The sequence below is a fragment of the Helianthus annuus genome, chromosome 14 (assembly GCF_002127325.2).
Source record: "Helianthus annuus cultivar XRQ/B chromosome 14, HanXRQr2.0-SUNRISE, whole genome shotgun sequence".
NCBI lineage: Eukaryota > Viridiplantae > Streptophyta > Magnoliopsida > Asterales > Asteraceae > Helianthus > Helianthus annuus.
In genome coordinates, this window is record NC_035446.2 from 163,803,763 (window position 1) to 163,826,973 (window position 23,211).

Genomic DNA, 23,211 nt, shown 5'->3' on the forward strand with positions numbered 1-23,211 from the left:
AAGTTGGCCAATGCATCAGCTTCCGTGTTATCCTCCCTTGGTACCTGTGTTAAGCTGAAAGAGACAAAAGAGAGTGCCAATTCCTTGACTATCTCTAAATATTTGATTAGTTTTTCACCTTTAACAGCATAGGATCCATTAAAGTGATTGGTGATCAATAATGAGTCTACATATACTTTAAGATACTTTACCCCCATATCCTTAGCAATTTGTAAGCCAGCAATTAAGGCTTCATATTCAGCCTCATTGTTAGTTGCTTGGAACTCACAGGCTATGGAGTGGGGTATTATGTCCCCCTGTGGCGATTTTAGTAGTATCCCGAGCCCTGTGCCCTTGACATTTGAGGATCCATCGGTGTGTAGTATCCAAGGATCCTTGGTTTCATCCAGCTGCTGGACTTCCAATTCTGCTTCTTGTTGTAGATCACTACTGAAATCAGCCACAAAGTCAGCTAATGCTTGGGATTTAATGGCTGTTCTTGGCTCATATCTTATATCATGGGCACTAAGCTTTACTGCCCACTTAGCCATTCTTCCTGACATCTCTGGTTTCCTGAGGACATTCTTAATTGGAAAGTTAGTTCTAACAACAATAGTATGGGTTTCAAAATAATGCCTTAACTTCGTTGATGCCATGATTAATGCAAGGATAAGTTTTTCGAGGTGTGAGTACCTGGATTCGGCATCAAGTAAACTCTTACTTACATAGTAGATAGGATATTGTGTACCTTCATGATCCTTAACAAGGACAGCACTTACAGCGGTTGAGGATACCGCCAAATACAAGGATAACACATCTCCTTTTTCGGGTTTTGATAATGCTGGTGCTGAGGACATATATTCTTAGATATACCTGTCATATCTTCATGTTTCCAAGCAAAGGTAGATTTTCTTCTTTTGAGGAAGGATATTAAGTCTTCTTTCATCTTGCCAAGGATCCCTGATCCGATATAGATTTTTGATTCAGGATCACTAGGATCCAAGAGGATTTCGTCCACATCTTGTTCCCTTGCCTCCAAGACATTCCTCGGAGGATACTGTAATTGCTATTGCTCCCTTGGCTTCGAGGTTGGCTTCATGGATGAGGTATAACAATCCTTAGCCTCCTGCTGATCACTGTCGATCTTGATTATTCCCCATGGGCTAGGGAGCTTCACACATTGATGGTAGGTGGATGGGACTGCTTTCATATCATGTATCCAAGGCCTGCCAAGGATAACATTGCAACAAGATAAAGAGTCAATAACACAAAATTTCTGATAATTATGTAATCCTTCCACGTAGATTGGGAGTTTGATGTCCCCCAGAGTTTTCTTCGTTTCTCCACTGAATCCTACAAGCACGGAGGATCTTGGTGTGATGTCTGATTCTGGAATACCCATTTTCTTCAGAACATCAAGCTGGATAATGTTCACTGAGCTTCCTCCATCGATAAGGATCCTGCGGACAAAATGGTTAGAGATAAAGAGAGTAATAACTAAACTATCATGATGAGGATCCTGAATGTTAATGCGATCATCCTCATCAAACGTTATCATCTTCCCTTCTGAGACACTTGATGTTCTAATAGGTCTTTCTCCATTATCCATTTTTGACTCCTTTGCATGCCTTTTGGCCGCCGAGAAAGATGTACCACAGATGTCTGATCCTCCGGAAATAAAGTTGATCGCTTGTGCATTTGTCGGAGGTGCTGGAGCCTTTTCAGGGATCCTTTCAGGATCCTGAGTCCTTTGCTTTTTTCTTCCCAACAATTCTTTTAGGTGCCCTTTGCTTAACAAATATCCAATCTCTTTTCTTAAAGCTATGCATTCTTCAGTCAGATGCCCGAAATCCTCATGGTAAGCACACCATTTTGACTTGTCTTTAGTCCCGGATGGTTTATCATTCTTCCTGGGCCACCTAGCTTTTTCACCTAGATTCTGCATTGCAAGGATTAGTTCATGATTATCAACGGAAAAACAATATTCTGAGATTGGAGGATAATCTTCATCATCCTCTTCTTGGTCAACAGCATGCACATTCTGGTTCTCATTTCTATGGTAGGATTTGAATTTGTTGTTCTTGAAGGAGGATCCTTGCTTCTCCTGTTTTGAGGATCCTACTTGTCTCTCCTGGATCCTCTTGTCATCCTCTAGCCGGATGAACCTGAGTGCCCGAGTTCTTACTTCATCTAGATTCCTGCATGGTGTCATAACAAGATCATCATAGAATAATGAATCCTTAAGCAGTCCCATTTTGAAGGCTTCAACAGCCGTAGCCATATCCAAGTTGGGAATGTCCAAGGATTCTTTACTAAATTTAGTTATATAATCCCTTAATGATTCATTATGACTTTGAGTTACCCTATATAAATCACTGGTTAATCTTTCAAATTTTCTACTACAAGAGAATTGGTTATTGAATAAATTAACTAAATTAGCAAATGAAGTAATAGAGTAAGGGGGAAGACTTAGCAGCCACTTAAGAGCTGATCCAGTAAGAGTGGATCCAAATCCTTTACATAGGCATGCTTCCTTCAACTTTTCTGGGATAGGATTGATCTCCATCCTCTCCCTGTATTGTGCTATGTGCTCCTCTGGATCCGTTGTACCATCATACAGCTTCATAGTAGGGATATGGAACCTTTTGGGTACCTCTGCATCACAAATTGGTGGTGCAAAGCGAGATACCTTGTGGCTTCCATCTGCAATCTCTGGGATAGGCTTGACTACCCCTGGAACACTTGAGATCATATCTTTTAGCTTCTGCAATTCCCTGGCCATAGCATGATTGATACCTGTATCCTGCATGAATCCATGGTTAGTGGTATGATAATTATTTAAAGTATTACCTCCCATTGGGTTCAAGTTAGTGAATCCATATTGTTGGGATTCTGGAATAACGGAGGGACTAGTGGAAGCAATGGTCTGCATTGGAATGAAGTCCCCTTGATGGACATCTAGACTTCCTGTTTGCAAACTTTTTAGGGATCGTGGCATCTGGGAGGATCCTGGTATCTGGAAGGATCCTGGAACGAAGGAGGATCCTTGACCCTGGGATGATCCTGGAACAAAGTAGGATCCTTGAAACTGCTGTGCTCCCGGATAGGCTCCCGAATTCATGAAGGATCCCATATGCTGGGGATAGGATCCTGCCGGCTGAAAGTGTGATCCTAATGCCTGAGTCATTGTTGTTGATCCGAGGTGCAATCTTCTTGATTCTCCCATAATTTGCACGTCTGGAATTTCCGATGGCTGAGAAGTGATCATTGGAGTATCAAAGCTCAAGGATTTGGGCATCAGTGGGGAATGATCCTCTGCCGTTCTCCTTTGTCTTTTGAGATCTCCAATTTCCCTGAGGATCCTTTCATTAGTTTCATCCTGCCGCTGCATACGATCCTTCATCTGCAAAATCAAAGTAAATACATCACTAGTACTGGGAATATAAGAATTCATAGTAGAAGAAGATGGAGGTTTAGAGTTAGTAGGAGTTTGTCTCTTCTCAGCATTCTTCTGGGATCCTGCCGGTGGAGGAGGCAGAGTGTTCTGAGATGAGGTGACTGCAGACATCGTCGTGGACATGTTTTTCAATGATGAAGCCATGTAATTCTCTGAAATGATTTCGAACAAAAGGTTTTCTTATGAATGAAGCACCAATTGCCCCACGGTGGGCGCCAAACTGTTTTGGTCAAAAATCACACAAGGATAATGCAACCAAACTTTATGTAAATGGGGTATGATGCTTGGTTTGTAGAAAAAGTAAAGGATCACTTCAATGTGAAATATGCAAAGACACAATGATTTATACGAGGAAAAAGCCCTTGATCAATGTATGATCTCCGGCATAAAAAACCTCGGGTGATGGCAACTACCGATCACCAAACTTCAATATAAGAAAAATAGTTACAACTTTGGATGATAATGAGCTGATGTCACACCCCGATTTCCACGTGTCACCGGTGGGCCCGGTGTGGGGTACAGTGACGTAGTTGGCATCGTCATAGACAATCAACACAATATAATAATGCACAGCGGAAGCAGAATAGAAACATTTCAACTTTAAATAAAGTGTAATAATAAATATCACAGTAGTTGAAATGGATCCACAGGCGGATCAAAAAAATAAGATAAAAATAGTTCAACAGATATATTGTCGTCCGAGCTTGCGAGACTATAGTGGACGCTCTTAGGAAACAACCAGCCTATTTCCGTATAGTACCTGCACTTAACCTTTTGGGAAAAATACGTCAGTTTACACTGGTAAATACAAATCGACTGACTCATTTTGAAAATGATTAAAAATTGATTTAAATGCACAAGGCATAAATATTTTTATTAACTTGGGATAATTATATAATATAAACTTGTGAACGATTTACATGCACTCGTATCTCTGGTGGCCCGGGATCTGCTGTCCGGGCTAGAGATTAAATGACACACCACATTAAAGAGTTATACACGTCGGGTGTACGCCTACACCCCGTGCTCTGGTCGTGGCCATCTCGTAAGATAATGCCAAGGATATCCGGGACACGGTCAATAACCCCCCAAAGCCTTTAAGTAAGACAAAACTGTTTAAACGAAGTCGCACAAGCTATTCAAGACTGTACACCTATAAGGCGCAGGACTTGTGCGCCCGATCAAGCGGTATTTTAAATACCGTACCCCAAGCCCGTATAGGGAAAATAAGTCAAAATGTATTTACTTGAGTAAGTATAAGTCACGAAAGATAAGTGTTGGTAGCTTTTACTGGGCCTCCTAATCTGGAACAAAGGTTTATAGTTAACCTATTAGATTCCTAACGGGTCTTTTATTTAAGCCTAAGCTTTGACCGGTTAGTTTTAAGAATGATACGGTTTACGCACGATTAAGCGAAAGACCGGATAGAATGTGATTTAGACCCGACAAGTTTGAATACTTGTATAATATGGGTATACTAAATACATTCTGGATTTTGAAATAAAAATGATATCGTTTGACCCGTTTCGGTCAATTTACGCAAACTAGTTACGTAAACCGAACCGAACGCGGAAAGGGCGATACGGGTAGACCAATGATTCAAATGCAAGTTCCCTGAGATAATATGCTTAAGATATGATATTATATCAGTAAGTTATGTTCTATATTGCCCGGAATAATTTTAAACCCAATTTATGCCTTAGAAGGGCATTTTGGTCATTTAAAAGATAATAAAAGAGTAAAATTAGAAATCTGAGTTTCGGGTCTGGTTCATACAGTAAATATTCTTAATATAACATATTATATCAGTAGGGTATGACCCATATACCAAATTTATCATTTAAAACCAAACTATGCACCGTAGGGGTCTTTTAGTAATTTCACAAGGGCTAAAAATGCCAAAACTGGAAGTCTGAGTTCATATACTTATACTTACTGTTTTTATATGAAAATATGCTAAACACATCAGTAGGTATAGGTCTTATATGTTTAAAACAAGTATAACGCTTACTATGCGCTTAAAACGCTAAATATGCGATTTAAGGGCGTTTTCGGGTTTTCAAATAAAATCTGAGATTTTTATATTTCCAGAATACTTATAATAATTTATTCATCATATAAAATCAGTAGAAAAAGGTTTCGGGTCAAAAGGAGGTGTAAAACTCATTTTATGGCTAAAACGGTCAAAACCGACATAAGCCGAAATGACTAGGCGATCTAGGATCCGTTCAGCCAAAAACTAATTAAAAATCATCAAAATTCCCAGAATATTATATTACTTCTGTTGGTAAAAAGTTTTATACCAAAACGTGGCCAGAAACGGGTTCTACGCGAAAAGGACCGTTTATGTAAATTTATAATATAGTTTTACGCAAATGGCCATAACTCACAATCTGGACCACCAACTGATCCGAAATTTTCGGTGCAAGTTTATATATTAGAAATAAAGATTTCTATCCTTTCACTTTTCCAAAAATCACGTTTTATAACAAAAAGGGCAAAATAGTCAACTTTATGCATAAATCGGAAACATGCATTCGAATAGGCTATGCATAGACTCAATCAAAGAAAATTCCAGAAAGTTTAACTAAAATAAAAATAGTCAAAAATACTTTCCAATTCAGATCTCGAACATGCATGTACGAATCCGAATCGATAGTCTACGAAATAATCGTTTTACAAGACTTTCGGTTCCGATTCGTGGCTATACTATAGATCGTCGAGTTGATGATGATTAAAACACATTCTTATATGTGTTACAAGTTATTTATAATGATCAATCAGATTGCATGTCTAATATATTAACATTCAAGCTTATTTTTGCGAAAATCAATTCTGTTGACTTTTTAGAAACATGTTTGACTCGACAATTAGCATGCATATAGTGGGATTCAGATAGTGCCCTTTAGAGGGTTTGTTTCCCACATAAATACCAATCTATAACAGGTTTCAATTCGAGAAATGACTGAAAGAAATCCGTTTAATCAGAAAGTCAAAGCTTATGAACAAACAGTTTGACTTTTACTAATAATCGTAACAAGAACGAATTAAAGATTGAATTGAGAGCTTACAAGAGTCCTATAGATGTTTAGTAAACACTAGGATCGGCCTTGAGGATCAGATTAGCTCCAGGGGTCTGCCTTGAAGTTCTTGAATGTTGAGAGCACTTTGGTTACTAATGCAAATGTCCAAGAATGAGCTCAATAATCTGATTTATGGTGTTTTCCAGAGGTTATAGGTAGCACACTGTTGCTATAGCCATGCAAGCAATCCTATTGGAGCCCTTGGAGGTGGTGAAAGCTGTTTGCAACTAAAAATTCGGGCCAAATCAGCAGAATTCGCGAAACTGGGTATCTGGGCACCTTATACGGACCGTATGGTCCTTGCTTTACGGTCCGTAAGGACCTGGTCTGACCAGCAAGTTTCCATAATTGGCAGAAATGGCCCCTGGACTTGTACGCGATGTTTCGGCTACTTATCTCGACCCGTAAACCCCCAAACTTGGTTTTTAAGAACCTTAGGACATTTACCAACATGGTAATGTCCCGGATAACTTTGCGCTCAACCGAAAAGCCATGAAATTCGACGTTGACGCTTTTAGTCCCTTAAGTACGGTTTTGGCCATAATTTTCTCATACGTTGACGAAACTTCATGAAATTTTAACCACATATTCCAGTGAGTATATTTTAGCTATACAAAGCTTCAGGCCTGCCAAAAGTTCACTCAGAGGTATAAATTAAACATGTTGACACTTTTGGCCCCTATAGTTTGAAATACTTCACTTTTGTGCAATTTCCGCGTCGTATGATCCACGAACCACCCGTTAAAGGTTATAAACATTATGTAGGGTTATCATAGAGCCTATTTATCCATTGTTGACACTTTGGACCCTTACGTTCCATAGTTTTCACTGTTTGTCACTTTTAGTCCCTCTAAAGTATGTTTTCACATAACGGAACCTTATGACACGTGTCAAGACATTATTGGACGAAATTTTTCGAGGTGTTACATCCTCACCCCCTTAAAAGAAATCTCGACCCCGAGATTTAATCAAACAAATGGGGATATTTTTCTTTCATCGTGGATTCCACTTCCCACGTGTATTCGGGACCTCTACGGGCATCCCACTTGACCTTAACAATAGGCACGTGCTTCCTTCGAAGCTTCTTTACCTATCGATCCTCAATCGACAAAGGTTTTTCCACAAATTTTAGACTTTCGTCTATGTGTATATCTGTACGCGGTACAACCAGTGAATCGTCAGCGAAACACTTCTTCAAATTACAGATGTGGAACACATTGTGAATGGCGCTAAGCTCTTCAGGCAAGTTTAACTTGTAAGCGACTGACCCGACACGTTCGATAATCTCGAAAGGTCCTATGTATCTCGGGCTCAGCTTGCCTTTCTTTCCAAATCTCATCACACCTTTCCAAGGTGATACCTTAAGCAACACTTTTTCACCTACATCGAAGTGAAAATCTTTGCGCTTAGGATCCGCATAACTTTTCTGCCTATCCCTGGCAGCTTTCAATCGATCACGGATCTGAACGATCTTGTCTGTCGTCTCAAAGACGATATCTGGTCCAGACAACTGGACATCTCCAACTTCTGCCCAACAAATGGGCGATCTACACTTTCTACCGTATAGGGCCTCAAAAGGCGCAGCCTTTATGCTGGAATGGTAGCTATTGTTGTAGGAGAATTCAATCAGTGGTAGGTTCTTATCCCAACTACCACCTAAGTCGATCGCACATGCACGAAGCATGTCTTCCAAGGTTTGAATAGTACGCTCACTCTGACCATCAGTCTGAGGATGATAAGCTGTACTAAAATTCAAACGAGTACCCAACGATTGTTGGATACTTTTCCAAAAATGCGACGTATATCTAGTATCTCTATCAGAGATAATAGATATAGGTATACCATGTAGCGCTACTATCTTATCGACGTATAATTGAGCTAACATATCTGAGCTATACGTCTCCTTGATGGGTAGAAAATGAGCTGACTTAGTCAGTCTGTCTACTATGACCCATATGGTATCATTTCCCTTTTTCGTCTTTGGTAACTTGGTGATGAAATCCATTGTCACCATTTCCCATTTCCACTTGGGAATTTCAGGTTGCTGAAGCAAACCTGACGGCTTCTGATGCTCAGCCTTGACTTGCGCACAAGTCAAACATTTAGCCACATACTCGGCTACGGACTTTTTCAAACCAATCCACCAGTAGTTTGACTTCAGATCCTGGTACATCTTATCAGCTCCAGGATGAACGGAATATTTAGAGCTGTGGGCTTCCTGGAGGATAACATCCCGAAGTCCTCCATAAACTGGAACCCATATTCGTCCGTTTAGTCGTAGCATTCCATCTTTGTCGTAGGATAACTGCTCCTCAGTTACTCCTAACTTTTCTGCAGGATAGTTAGCTTCCAGCACAGCTTCCTTCTGTGCAGCTAACACCCTTTCATTCAAGTTATTTCTTATTTCAATGCGCTTGGCATTGATTCTGATCGGTTTAACCCTTTCCTTTCTACTTAAGGCGTCGGCAACCACGTTTGCCTTGCCTGGATGGTATCTTATCTCGCAATCATAGTCATTGAGAGTTTCCATCCATCGCCTTTGTCGCATGTTCAATTCCTTCTGATTGAACAGATGCTGAAGACTCTTGTGATCCGAATAAATTATGCACTTGGTGCCATACAAGTAATGTCTCCATAGCTTCAAAGCAAATACAACCGCACCCAATTCCAAATCGTGGGTGGTGTAGTTCTTCTCATGCACTTTGAGTTGTCGAGAGGCGTAGGCAATGACTTTGCCTTTCTGCATAAGTACACAACCCATGCCAGTATGTGATGCATCACAATACACCACAAATTCATCTATACCATCGGGCAATGTCAACACTGGAGCATTGCTTAACTTCTTCTTTAGAATGTCGAAGGATTCCTGCTGCTTAGGGCCCCAATCAAACTTAATCTTCTTACGAGTCAATGAAGTTAGGGGCGCAGCAATTCTTGAGAAGTTCTCGATAAATCTCCTATAATATCCTGCCAATCCGAGGAAACTGCGAATCTCAGTAGGAGTCTTCGGCTCCTGCCAATTCATGACTGCTTCGACTTTAGCGGGATCTACTTGGATACCACGCTCGCTTACAACATGTCCGAGGAATTGGACTTCTCGAAGCCAAAATTCACACTTCGAAAATTTGGCATAAAGCTTCTCTTGATTCAAAAGTTTGAGAATACAACGAAGGTGTTTCTCATGATCAGCTTGGCTCTTCGAATAGATAAGGATGTCGTCAATAAAGACGATAACGAACTTATCTAAATAGGGTTTGCAGACGCGATTCATGAGATCCATGAACGCGGCTGGTGCGTTAGTGAGCCCAAACGGCATCACTAGGAACTCGTAATGTCCATAACGAGTCCTAAACGCGGTCTTGTGCACATCTTCTTCTTTGACCTTCAATTGATGATAACCTGACCTTAGGTCAATCTTGGAGAAGTAACTTGCTCCTTGTAACTGATCGAACAGGTCGTCGATCCTGGGTAACGGATACCGATTCTTGATAGTGACCTTATTAAGCTCACGGTAATCGATGCACAGACGCATCGACCCATCCTTCTTCTTAACGAATAAGATTGGCGCTCCCCAAGGAGACGAGCTAGGTCTAATAAAACCTTTGGCTAAAAGCTCATCCAACTGCGTCCTCAACTCCTTCATCTCCGTTGGTGCCAATCGGTATGGTGCTCTTGCTACAGGTGCTGCACCTGGAATTATGTCGATCCGAAACTCCACTTGCCTATCTGGTGGCAAACCAGGTAGTTCTTCAGGGAATACCTCAGGATATTCCGAGATAACAGGGATATCCTCAATCTTCGGCTTCGGCTCGTCTATGGTAACTTGTGCCATATAAATGACACATCCCTTCTGCATGCACTGGGATGCCTTGAGCATGGACACTTGCTCGGGTAATCCATGCTGGGTATCTCCTTGAATAGTAAGTGACTCACCAGACGGAGTCTTAACTATTACTTGCTTTCTATTGCACAGAATCTGGGCTTGGTTACTCGACAACCAATCCATGCCTATCACTATGTCAAAACCAGCTAGCTTAAAGGGAAGCAAGGATAACGGGAAAGAGTGATTCCTAATGGATATAACACATCCATCTAGAACAGTTGAGGCGGTTTCTATGGTTCCATCGGCTAATTCCACCTCATATCTCACACTTAAGGTTTTAACAGGAAGGTTCAACAGTTTACAAAACTTATCATCTACAAACGACTTATCGGCTCCTGAATCAAACAAGACTCTAGCAAAAACATCATTTACAAGAAACGTACCGGTAATGACGTTGTCGTCAAGGACTGCTTCCTTAGCGTCCATTCTGAAGACTCTCGCATTAGTCTTCTTCCCATCATCTGCTTTCTTCGCATTCTTTGGGCAGTTGGGCCGAATATGCCCCTTCTCGTTGCAACCGAAACAAGTTGCATCCTTCATTTTCTTGCAATCCACAGCTTTATGATCTGTGGACTTGCAGATCCCACAACGTTTCTCGAAAGACTGGGACTTAGACTCCTGCCTGCATCTCCCAAAATGATGCCTCTTACAAACCTTGCATTTGGGTTTCTCACCCGACTGATCCCCTTTCTTGAACCCCGACCCTTTCCTATGGTCGTTGTTTCCCTTGTGTCGTTTCTCAGATCTTCGTGAGGTGTCATCCTCACGTTTCCTTTTGTTTTCCTCCGAGCTCTTCATAGCTCTTAGTCTGACGACATCTTGAGTGAGGGAGAGGGATAGATCTACTACAGATCTAAATGTAGTGGGTCTTGAAGCTTTAACACTCGCCTTTATCTCCGGTGCCAGACCCCCAATAAATCGAGCAATCCTACGCGGCTCCGGGGTCACCAGATAAGGCACTAAACGAGACAACGTGTTGAACGTAGTAAGATACGCTTGACAATCGAGGTTCTTCATAACTAAGGATACAAAATCCGATTCGATTCGTTCGACCTCGTGCTGCGGACAGAAGTTCTCTTTAATCAGGGCCACAAACTGTTCCCATGACAAACCGTACAGTGTGGCCTTACCGGCAGCTTGTAGGAGTGACTTCCACCATGCTAACGCATCTCCCTTGAATGACTGGGACACGTACTTCACGACGTCCCTATCAGCACACCCGCTGATATCAACCACAGTATCCATCTCATCAATCCACGTCATACAATCGACGGCTCCCTTTTCCCCAGTGAAATCTCTGGGCTTGCAAGATACAAAATACTTGTACGTACAGGACCTGCTGTACGTGTCATGTTTCAGCTCAATCTCTTGCTTTGGGACGCTGCTGTGGTTGGAGGAATGATTATCATCCTCAGCTTTCTTCGGCTCACTCTTTTTAGATGGCGGCTTACTATGAGCCCCTGAATGAGTCTTAGACTTGACATGCGTCACTGTGCGGGTTCTACTCTGAGTACCACTAGATTCCTTGAACTGCCTATCCATAGCCTTGGCGACAGCATTATCTATCAGTGCTTGCAACTCTGCACCGGTAACGTGAATCTTTGCATTATCTGAGTGTTCCCCAGAATGACTGTTGGTTTCCTCCGATTTGGCCATTGTAGCTTTAAGCTACAATAAAGGACAATGTCTATTTTAGAACCTAACAGTATTATCGTTCTAGACGATTTATTAACCATGGTATCAAGAACCTTAGCAGTTAATTTTATAAATTTCATTCAGGCTCTTATTAGCAATCAAGGAATGAAAATATATATTGACACCATAGGCCTAGTCACATGGACAATTACTAAATTATAAATTTAGATTTTTATAGGATTATAAATTGTATAATTAAACAAATAACCCTTTACTAGGCAGGGAGTCATAAACCACAACTGCCACTATATAACATAGTTATAACCCGTAGGTATCAAGTCGTTAATAGACTTGTGTACAGATAAAATCTGTAGATAATTTATTAAAAAGGTGGGTCGTGTGATTCTACAGATCACGCTTAGCCCGGAATGTTAACATGTTTTCAGATGTTAACAGGGAGTTGAATCTTTTCAACCAGGTTTTACCGTCACGGCCAGGCCTGTTAATAAGGCATTCAAGCTAGGTTATACCTTACTAAGATTCTTATTAAGATGGCAAATCAAATAAAAATTGATATTTTCCATTATTTTAATATTATATTCATGCATATAAATAAAATGATAAATTCAAACTAGCCATTTCAAATTTCAAACAAGTACTAGTACATATTTTGCCCTAAACGGGACTTTGAAATAACATGAATAACATGAATAACATGCCCGCGCAGGGGCTAAACAAATAACAACAATAACAAAATAAAGTAAAGCAAACCCACGCAGGGGCCAACAGAACAGCATACCCACGCAGGGGTAGAATAAGATAGATATACCCACACAGGGGTAGAGTACAAGGATAGATGTCCACACAGGGACATAAGTACATGAGACAAAAATCGAAGGATTCAATGATCCCTCTTGCTCTTACCCTTGAGCAGGTCAAACACCTTCTTGAACATGCCACTGGTGCGACGGCGATCAGCTCGCATCTCGTGTTGAAACTCACGTCGCATGCTATCAATCCCATGCAGGATTTCCTGAACCTGCGGCGGCGACATCATAGGCGCCGGTGGCGGTGGCTGGTACTGCTGCGGCTGCGGTGGCTGGTACGGCTGCGGCTGCGGTGGCTGCTGGTAACCCGGAGGGTAACCAAAAGTAGACTGCCCAGCAGCCCAAGTGTCTCCCAATGGGCCACTAGGTGGGAGTGAGCTGTAGTTCACAGCTTGCCAATAAGGGTCTCCTGTGTAATCATAACCCTGAGGGAAAACGTGCTCGAACGGGTTAAACTGAGCTGCACTAGCATAAGCCGGAATCGGCTCTCCATAGTTCTGCGGCGGCAGAGGCGGGATCGGTACAGAAGTAACCTCCGATACGGGATGCTGAGACTCCCCTGTCTCGGACTCCCCGGGAAGAGACGTGTAGCGGCTGCTACCAACATGTGGAGGGGTGCCTATGCGAATCCCTCCGCGCGTAGACATGCGCGCATTCCTCCTAGGCCTCTGAGGCGGAGGAGGTAAAACTGGTGGCGGCGGTGGTGACGGAGTGATCACGTCACGCCACAGGGCCTCAGATAGGTCCTGCTGTAGAGGCGGCTGCTGCTGGAGCTGCTGCGAGTGGTGCTGCGAGTGCACCGGTGAAACCTGGTGAGACTGGATCATCGGAGAGTTGTGGCTGGGGGTGTAATACCAATCATGCTGCTTAAATCTCTCCTGAAAGCTGTCCCCACCATTGTAGGGTGATCCCCTAAATGGCGACCCATCCGATATCTCAATCGGATGGTTAGGGTACCTGATGGTGGTAGTGAGGGGTCCGTATCCTCGTCGACGTCCATCTCGTGACCACCAGAAAAGTGGTCCTCCTGTCCAAGTGGGTTATGACCCACTGGCTCATCCCCAAAAGCATCAGGGTTATACAAACCCTGGTAGACTGGCGCTGGATACTGGTGCGGTGACTGCTGCAAAGGTATGTAGGATCCATGCGAACCATGGGGCCCATTCTCTGAGTGGGGCCCAAACGAGTGGGGTAAAGACGGTGAAGTGCTGGCGGATACCGAGTGTCTAGCAGGCTCGGCGAAAGACCTCCAAAGGTCGTTGGCGGCTGTGTTGTGCGTGGCGGATGGTGCTCGCCTATGTGAGGGCCCTGCCTCATGGTCGTGAGACGTAGCAAATCCTCCTCGACCTCTCATACGGGGCGGCATAGTGATCCTGTCAAAAGTCAAACAAGTTGCACAACGAATATATAAGACAAAGCAAAATAATAAACATAAATTAAACGAAATGTTGAACATTTCCTAAGTTCTTTGTCTAGACTCGAAAATCGAGGAATGTGCAATTGTGTAACTGAGATTAAACACATTAGGATAGTGTTTAATTCACTCAGCGTTGGCTCTGATACCAACCTGTCACACCCCGATTTCCACGTGTCACCGGTGGGCCCGGTGTGGGGTACAGTGACGTAGTTGGCATCGTCATAGACAATCAACACAATATAATAATGCACAGCGGAAGCAGAATAGAAACATTTCAACTTTAAATAAAGTGTAATAATAAATATCACAGTAGTTGAAATGGATCCACAGGCGGATCAAAAAAAATAAGATAAAAATAGTTCAACAGATATATTGTCGTCCGAGCTTGCGAGACTATAGTGGACGCTCTTAGGAAACAACCAGCCTATTTCCGTATAGTACCTGCACTTAACCTTTTGGGAAAAATACGTCAGTTTACACTGGTAAATACAAATCGACTGACTCATTTTGAAAATGATTAAAAATTGATTTAAATGCACAAGGCATAAATTTTTTTATTAACTTGGGATAATTATATAATATAAACTTGTGAACGATTTACATGCACTCGTATCTCTGGTGGCCCGGGATCTGCTGTCCGGGCTAGAGATTAAATGACACACCACATTAAAGAGTTATACACGTCGGGTGTACGCCTACACCCCGTGCTCTGGTCGTGGCCATCTCGTAAGATAATGCCAAGGATATCCGGGACACGGTCAATAACCCCCCAAAGCCTTTAAGTAAGACAAAACTGTTTAAACGAAGTCGCACAAGCTATTCAAGACTGTACACCTATAAGGCGCAGGACTTGTGCGCCCGATCAAGCGGTATTTTAAATACCGTACCCCAAGCCCGTATAGGGAAAATAAGTCAAAATGTATTTACCTGAGTAAGTATAAGTCACGAAAGATAAGTGTTGGTAGCTTTTACTGGGCCTCCTAATCTGGAACAAAGGTTTATAGTTAACCTATTAGATTCCTAACGGGTCTTTTATTTAAGCCTAAGCTTTGACCGGTTAGTTTTAAGAATGATACGGTTTACGCACGATTAAGCGAAAGACCGGATAGAATGTGATTTAGACCCGACAAGTTTGAATACTTGTATAATATGGGTATACTAAATACATTCTGGATTTTGAAATAAAAATGATATCGTTTGACCCGTTTCGGTCAATTTACGCAAACTAGTTACGTAAACCGAACCGAACGCGGAAAGGGCGATACGGGTAGACCAATGATTCAAATGCAAGTTCCCTGAGATAATATGCTTAAGATATGATATTATATCAGTAAGTTATGTTCTATATTGCCCGGAATAATTTTAAACCCAATTTATGCCTTAGAAGGGCATTTTGGTCATTTAAAAGATAATAAAAGAGTAAAATTAGAAATCTGAGTTTCGGGTCTGGTTCATACAGTAAATATTCTTAATATAACATATTATATCAGTAGGGTATGACCCATATACCAAATTTATCATTTAAAACCAAACTATGCACCGTAGGGGTCTTTTAGTAATTTCACAAGGGCTAAAAATGCCAAAACTGGAAGTCTGAGTTCATATACTTATACTTACTGTTTTTATATGAAAATATGCTAAACACATCAGTAGGTATAGGTCTTATATGTTTAAAACAAGTATAACGCTTACTATGCGCTTAAAACGCTAAATATGCGATTTAAGGGCGTTTTCGGGTTTTCAAATAAAATCTGAGATTTTTATATTTCCAGAATACTTATAATAATTTATTCATCATATAAAATCAGTAGAAAAAGGTTTCGGGTCAAAAGGAGGTGTAAAACTCATTTTATGGCTAAAACGGTCAAAACCGACATAAGCCGAAATGACTAGGCGATCTAGGATCCGTTCAGCCAAAAACTAATTAAAAATCATCAAAATTCCCAGAATATTATATTACTTCTGTTGGTAAAAAGTTTTATACCAAAACGTGGCCAGAAACGGGTTCTACGCGAAAAGGACCGTTTATGTAAATTTATAATATAGTTTTACGCAAATGGCCATAACTCACAATCTGGACCACCAACTGATCCGAAATTTTCGGTGCAAGTTTATATATTAGAAATAAAGATTTCTATCCTTTCACTTTTCCAAAAATCACGTTTTATAACAAAAAGGGCAAAATAGTCAACTTTATGCATAAATCGGAAACATGCATTCGAATAGGCTATGCATAGACTCAATCAAAGAAAATTCCAGAAAATTTAACTAAAATAAAAATAGTCAAAAATACTTTCCAATTCAGATCTCGAACATGCATGTACGAATCCGAATCGATAGTCTACGAAATAATCGTTTTACAAGACTTTCGGTTCCGATTCGTGGCTATACTATAGATCGTCGAGTTGATGATGATTAAAACACATTCTTATATGTGTTACAAGTTATTTATAATGATCAATCAGATTGCATGTCTAATATATTAACATTCAAGCTTATTTTTGCGAAAATCAATTCTGTTGACTTTTTAGAAACATGTTTGACTCGACAATTAGCATGCATATAGTGGGATTCAGATAGTGCCCTTTAGAGGGTTTGTTTCCCACATAAATACCAATCTATAACAGGTTTCAATTCGAGAAATGACTGAAAGAAATCCGTTTAATCAGAAAGTCAAAGCTTATGAACAAACAGTTTGACTTTTACTAATAATCGTAACAAGAACGAATTAAAGATTGAATTGAGAGCTTACAAGAGTCCTATAGATGTTTAGTAAACACTAGGATCGGCCTTGAGGATCAGATTAGCTCCAGGGGTCTGCCTTGAAGTTCTTGAATGTTGAGAGCACTTTGGTTACTAATGCAAATGTCCAAGAATGAGCTCAATAATCTGATTTATGGTGTTTTCCAGAGGTTATAGGTAGCACACTGTTGCTATAGCCATGCAAGCAATCCTATTGGAGCCCTTGGAGGTGGTGAAAGCTGTTTGCAACTAAAAATTCGGGCCAAATCAGCAGAATTCGCGAAACTGGGTATCTGGGCACCTTATACGGACCGTATGGTCCTTGCTTTACGGTCCGTAAGGACCTGGTCTGACCAGCAAGTTTCCATAATTGGCAGAAATGGCCCCTGGACTTGTACGCGATGTTTCGGCTACTTATCTCGACCCGTAAACCCCCAAACTTGGTTTTTAAGAACCTTAGGACATTTACCAACATGGTAATGTCCTCGGATAACTTTGCGCTCAACCGAAAAGCCATGAAATTCGACGTTGACGCTTTTAGTCCCTTAAGTACGGTTTTGGCCATAATTTTCTCATACGTTGACGAAACTTCATGAAATTTTAACCACATATTCCAGTGAGTATATTTTAGCTATACAAAGCTTCGGGCCTGCCAAAAGTTCACTCAGAGGTATAAATTAAACATGTTGACACTTTTGGCCCCTATAGTTTGAAATACTTCACTTTTGTGCAATTTCCGCGTCGTATGATCCATGAACCACCCGTTAAAGGTTATAAACATTATGTAGGGTTATCATAGAGCCTATTTATCCATTGTTGACACTTTGGACCCTTACGTTCCATAGTGTTCACTGTTTGTCCCTTTTAGTCCCTCTAAAGTATGTTTTCACATAACGGAACCTTATGACACGTGTCAAGACATTATTGGACGAAATTTTTCGAGGTGTTACAGCTGAGTACAAGGATCACTATAGTTTCGAGTGTCTAAGCGTGTGAGAGTTGTGTTGTGTGTTCTTCCGAATGAGGAAGAGTGTTATATATACAAGTGTAGGTGACCTATTTTAGGTAAAAAGACTAATAATCAGCTCATTACCCTTTTAGAAATAAAAGTAAATCTAGCCTAAATTATCGCCCTTAAATCATGCCAAGTTTCCATATCCTTCACAACGTCCATCTCCGATTAAGCACATGCCATAGTTGTAAAGACGTGTCCTTTAATTGTGATGCTTAAGAGCGGATCCTGCTAGATGTCCTGCAAAACAACATTAAATTCAACGAAAGCAACTATTAGCATGAGGATCCTATGATGGTCCGTGATCCTGATCCTGGAACTCTGCTGAGGATCACTATCTGCCAAAGAAACAAGGATCACTGGTTAGGATCACATGTGAGGATCATGTATTGTAAAAATCCAGCCCTAACACATACTATTTCACGCATTTTATCGCATCGCATGTTAGTCTAAACGCTATCACATCGCATCGCTAACTCGAAACACAACTACTGAAATTGTTCTGTGTGTGTTACTATGTGCCTTACTTGTGTGTGACTTATATATGTTTTGGAATGTTATTCGTAAACGCAATCGCAACTCTATCGCATCGCAATCTCATCGCAAAAAGCCTAACAGTAAATCGCAACTATTATGTGTTTTATGCTTTTTATGAGTTATGTTATTTGTGTAACGATTGTTTAATGCTATCACATCGCTTACTCGCAACTCGCCTAAACGCAACGCAACGCTCAACGCACGAAACGAAACTCGGAAAACTAACTCACGCAAGCCAACCGATCGAACGGCCAACCGATCGAACGACCAACCGATCGAATGGACATCCGATCGGATGACCATCCCGGATGGATCGGATGGTCATCCGATCGAACGGTCATCCGACCCACTTAACCCTCCACCGCCTCTCACCCTCTCACACTATAAATACTCACCTGTCACATCAGCTGTTCATTGATGTGACAGCCCTATCCGACCAGTGCACTCTCAGGCTCTTTTCTCTCGATTTCACGCGATTCTTGTAAGTTTTCACTATAAATCTTGTACTTTCATCGTCAGCACACACTTTCTCATCATCTTCTCCATCAAATCACTACTTTTCACTATGGAAATCACCTGATTTGGGTTGTTCTAAGGTGACGTCATCACGAGTACCGATGAGCACTGTTGAATGACCTCATCTCATCAATAACGGTTCAGGTCTCAAGGATTTCTACATCTTTTTACACTGATTTCGACTAGATCTAAACATTTTCGAACTGTTTCAAACTTTTCTTCATCATTCTTCACTTTTTACTCGAAAACCGATGGAATATAGACTCATTCAGGCTCTCTACCGATTCTCCAGTAGAGAACCAGTCTTGAGAACGGATTTCTATCGAAGAGATGATTGATTCACGGGTTGAACATGAAACTTCATCTTGAACATCTATCCCAACTTAAATTCCTTTCTCTAGAACAATTAACAAACCATAAGAATCCTAGAGACTTAATATCGTGAAGAATATCTTCTGGTCTATTCACTTGATTCATTTAACATAGCCGGATTTAACAAACCCATACTTTGTTATGAGGTAAAAAGGACGAGTTATCAATCATAGTTGAATAAATGTCAAGGACATAGTAGATGACAGACATAGTAGATGTGTCATAAATGCTAAATGTTCACTAAAAACCAACCGAGCATGATATCTTTTTATCCTTTTCGCTGTTTTAAGACTTTTGTTTTACTATTTATTGGGCATGGTTAAAACAAAATCAGTTTTGAATAGATGAGTACTAGAATCGTATAATTCATCTATGCATAGTGATTGGACGATACAATAAGAGTTAGATAAAAAAGTTATTAAACAATTACATATCCACTTTAGAAATCGCATTTAAAGTAAAATACATAGATTACTAAGAAAAAAAAAACTTTATTATGATATCAGTACTTACGTACTTTATATAAAATAGGTTGTGTGACTAGCATTCTAACAAAAAAGTTTATTATGATATCAATACTTACGTACTTTATATAAAATAGGTTGTGTGACTAGTATTCTAACATAAGTTGTTTATACATAAAAGCATAAACAATAATGTGTTTAAAACGTTATTTTTACACAATTTTTCACATCATCCATTTTTGGTCGATGTGCCTTATTTTTTAGAATCATTTTTCTAAAAAGAAACAAAAAACAACGAGTAAATTACAAGTTTTGTCTTTTATGTTTACATCAAACTCCAGACGTTATCCTTTTGCCCAAAAGTTTACAGACGGTGTTCTTAAGCTTTCAAAATCTTGCACGTTTTATCCTTTAGCCCGAACCTGGTTAGAAACCTCAGTCAAGAGCTGTCATGTGCAATGCACATAAGGGTAAAATGGTAATTTCCTTATCAACCCTTTCAATTCCCCCATTTATCATCTGCATTTATCCCTAAATCCCCAAATAGATCTGTTACCAACCCTAGCCGGAGATTTCCAAAATCTCCCAACAACTGCTTCCAGTTGCTTCTAATCACAATGCTACTTGTGATAAAATCTTATCACAACCTGCATTGCTGATCAATTCACTGTTCAATTCCAAAATTCTTCACCAGAAAACCTCAAATACTTACTTAATCTCCAGTTTCACTCCACGGCGCTGCTAATTGGCTGCTAATTGTTCATGGTTAATCGAAATTGAGCTGATTCTTGAATTCAGTACATAATAGTTCATTAATTTGACATTTTTGTTGAATATTGGAGTTCTAATTGTTGTGTGGATCTGAGATGATGATTCTGTATACAATTGACGCACAATACGACGTCGTAGAAGTGTAGAAGTATTGCGAGATTGATTTTAGTTCCATTCAGCGATTAGGTTAAGTTTCTGTAAGGAAGATCGGCGATAATGTCTTCTAATACGGTGGAAGTCAACGGAACTGAATCTGACATGGCATTTCAGGCATTTGAAGGTAATTTTTCTTACAAAGTTGACGAGTCGCAGGTACCGGTGCCGGAATTGAATATTAGTGTGATAAATGGTGAATCGGTGACTATGGAAGTCAACGGAATGGAATCTGAGGCGCTGCCTGTGGCATTTGACGCGCTTGAAAGGTAATTTTTTTTACAAGTTGATGAGGTTCCGGTGCCGGTGCCGATACCGGTACCTGAATCGAAAACAACTGTTGGGAGATTTTGGAAATCTCCTGCTAGGGTTGGTAACAAATCTATTTGTGGATTTAAGGATTTATCATAAATGCAGATGATAAATGGGGCAATTGAAAGGGTTGAGAGGGAAATTACCAGTTTACCCTCATGTGCATTGCACATGACAATTTTTAACTGAGATTTCTAACCAGGTTTGGCCTAAAGGACAAAACGTGCAAGATTTTGAAAGGTTAAGGATACCACCTGTAAACTTTTGGCCAAAAGAACAACGCCTGCAATGTGATGTAAACATAAAGAACAAAACTTGAAATTTACTCAAAAACAACCAAATGGTGGCCCCTTGTCCTTGTAATTATATATATAGATATATACTTATATATATAGAGAGAGAGATAAATTTATGTTTTGATTAATAAGTATTTTTTTTCTAATGTGATAGTCGAGTAGGCATGTTTTTAAGTGTTCTTAATCTTCCTCATTGTGAATGCTCTAAGAAAAATAAAAATACTTTCTTCACGAAACATAAATACGTATATTGATAAATACTTATGGGAAAAACAAATGGAATGGGAATGAAGATATTGATATATGGCAAGATAGAGGGCTAAATTACGAAGACGTGGGCGAAAACGGTGAGGAAAACAGACTTAAAACGAAGAAGTTATGAAAAAAACAATGTTGTGAAGAATGTGTCAGCGGTAGGCTACGGCTTCAGCCCGTTCTGGTGTAGGCTACGATGCTGGGTTACGAATTTTTGGTTAAATGCTTAAATATATGAAGTTTAGGGTTTAAAGTATGGTTGTAAAACAAGCTTTCCAAGACCGAGTACTCCCCGAGTAGTCGCTACAAGGTAGGCTGCCGAGGCGACTTTCTTCGACTCTGCCTAATTACTCGGAGTCGGTCAAACGCGGTCAACCTTGGCCATAATTGGATCTAGTAGGTCAACTCGGGCCTAGTTTGACTTAAATAATAATAAAACATAATTTCTATGCCTATCATATTAAGGAATGAATATCATTTTCACATATTTTGTTATAAATATTAGTAAATTTATGTTATTTGACGTATATTTAATCTCCAAAAAGTAATTTCTTTATAATTTAACATGTCCGAGTACTCCCCGAGTACTCTCCGCCTAGACCGAGTACTGTCAACTCCCCGTTCGACCGACTAGGGAGCGCCTAGCGACTTTTGCAACTATACTTTAAACATATCTCATTCATTCCAACAAGGGGGCACGACGTAGGGGACAAATTTTGGGGGGTTTTCCTTGGAGTTTCTTCATCATTCTATACCATCTAATTATTATTCAATCATCAATCATGCATTCCAATATCAAGATTGAAGATTAATTCACAAGCTTGAGCAGCTAATTGCTTTGCGGTTTCCCCCGAGGCTAGGGTTTTGTAAGTAGATGAACTAATTCAATCTGTCTTTATGTTTGGGATTAGCAATCTAAGCATTCAATGCTTTTTACTATTTGATTCATTAATGTGATTGTAACCGGTTGAGTTTTATTCAATATCATTTCGTTTTTCTTTCAGGTACTGAGATTTCTATCAATTATGATATATTAGAAAACAAGTAGGGCTTGATATTATAAAACTGACATGTTCATGATAGCCTTGCATTGCTACTACAATCTAAGTAAATTGTCTTTTCATATCACAGTTAGTTAATCGAATATACTGGTCACGTATATGTGATTTCTCAAAGTGAATTGAATTAGTGAAACTGCTGAAAACCTGAATACTCGAGGAATCACTTTTTCTCCAATTGTTTACAACCGTAATTAATTTAGTTTTCAAACCAACTTTCAAACAATCGATTTTTATTCTTCACTAATTTGATTAATTAGTAAAGAACAACTAAACAACAACACTTTCCACAATACTTCTCTTAGTTCGATACCATACTTACCCTATCTAATAAGGTAGTTGGATTTGTTTTACTCGTATTTTTTGTGATTCATAGATATTCATCACTCTCTGTAAATGACTAATCAACTACCACTTTTGTTGATTCAAGATTCTTGAAAGC

General features: G+C 40.1%; 1 long non-coding RNA gene across 1 annotated transcript; it reads left to right on the forward strand.

Annotated features, from left to right (window-relative positions):
* Positions 1-20,464: 20,464 nt before the first annotated feature.
* On the forward strand, positions 20,465-22,718 carry LOC118486759. The gene is made up of 2 exons (XR_004879776.1): positions 20,465-21,117; positions 22,512-22,718. It is a non-coding gene; the product is annotated as an uncharacterized LOC118486759 (long non-coding RNA).
* Positions 22,719-23,211: the final 493 nt, after the last annotated feature.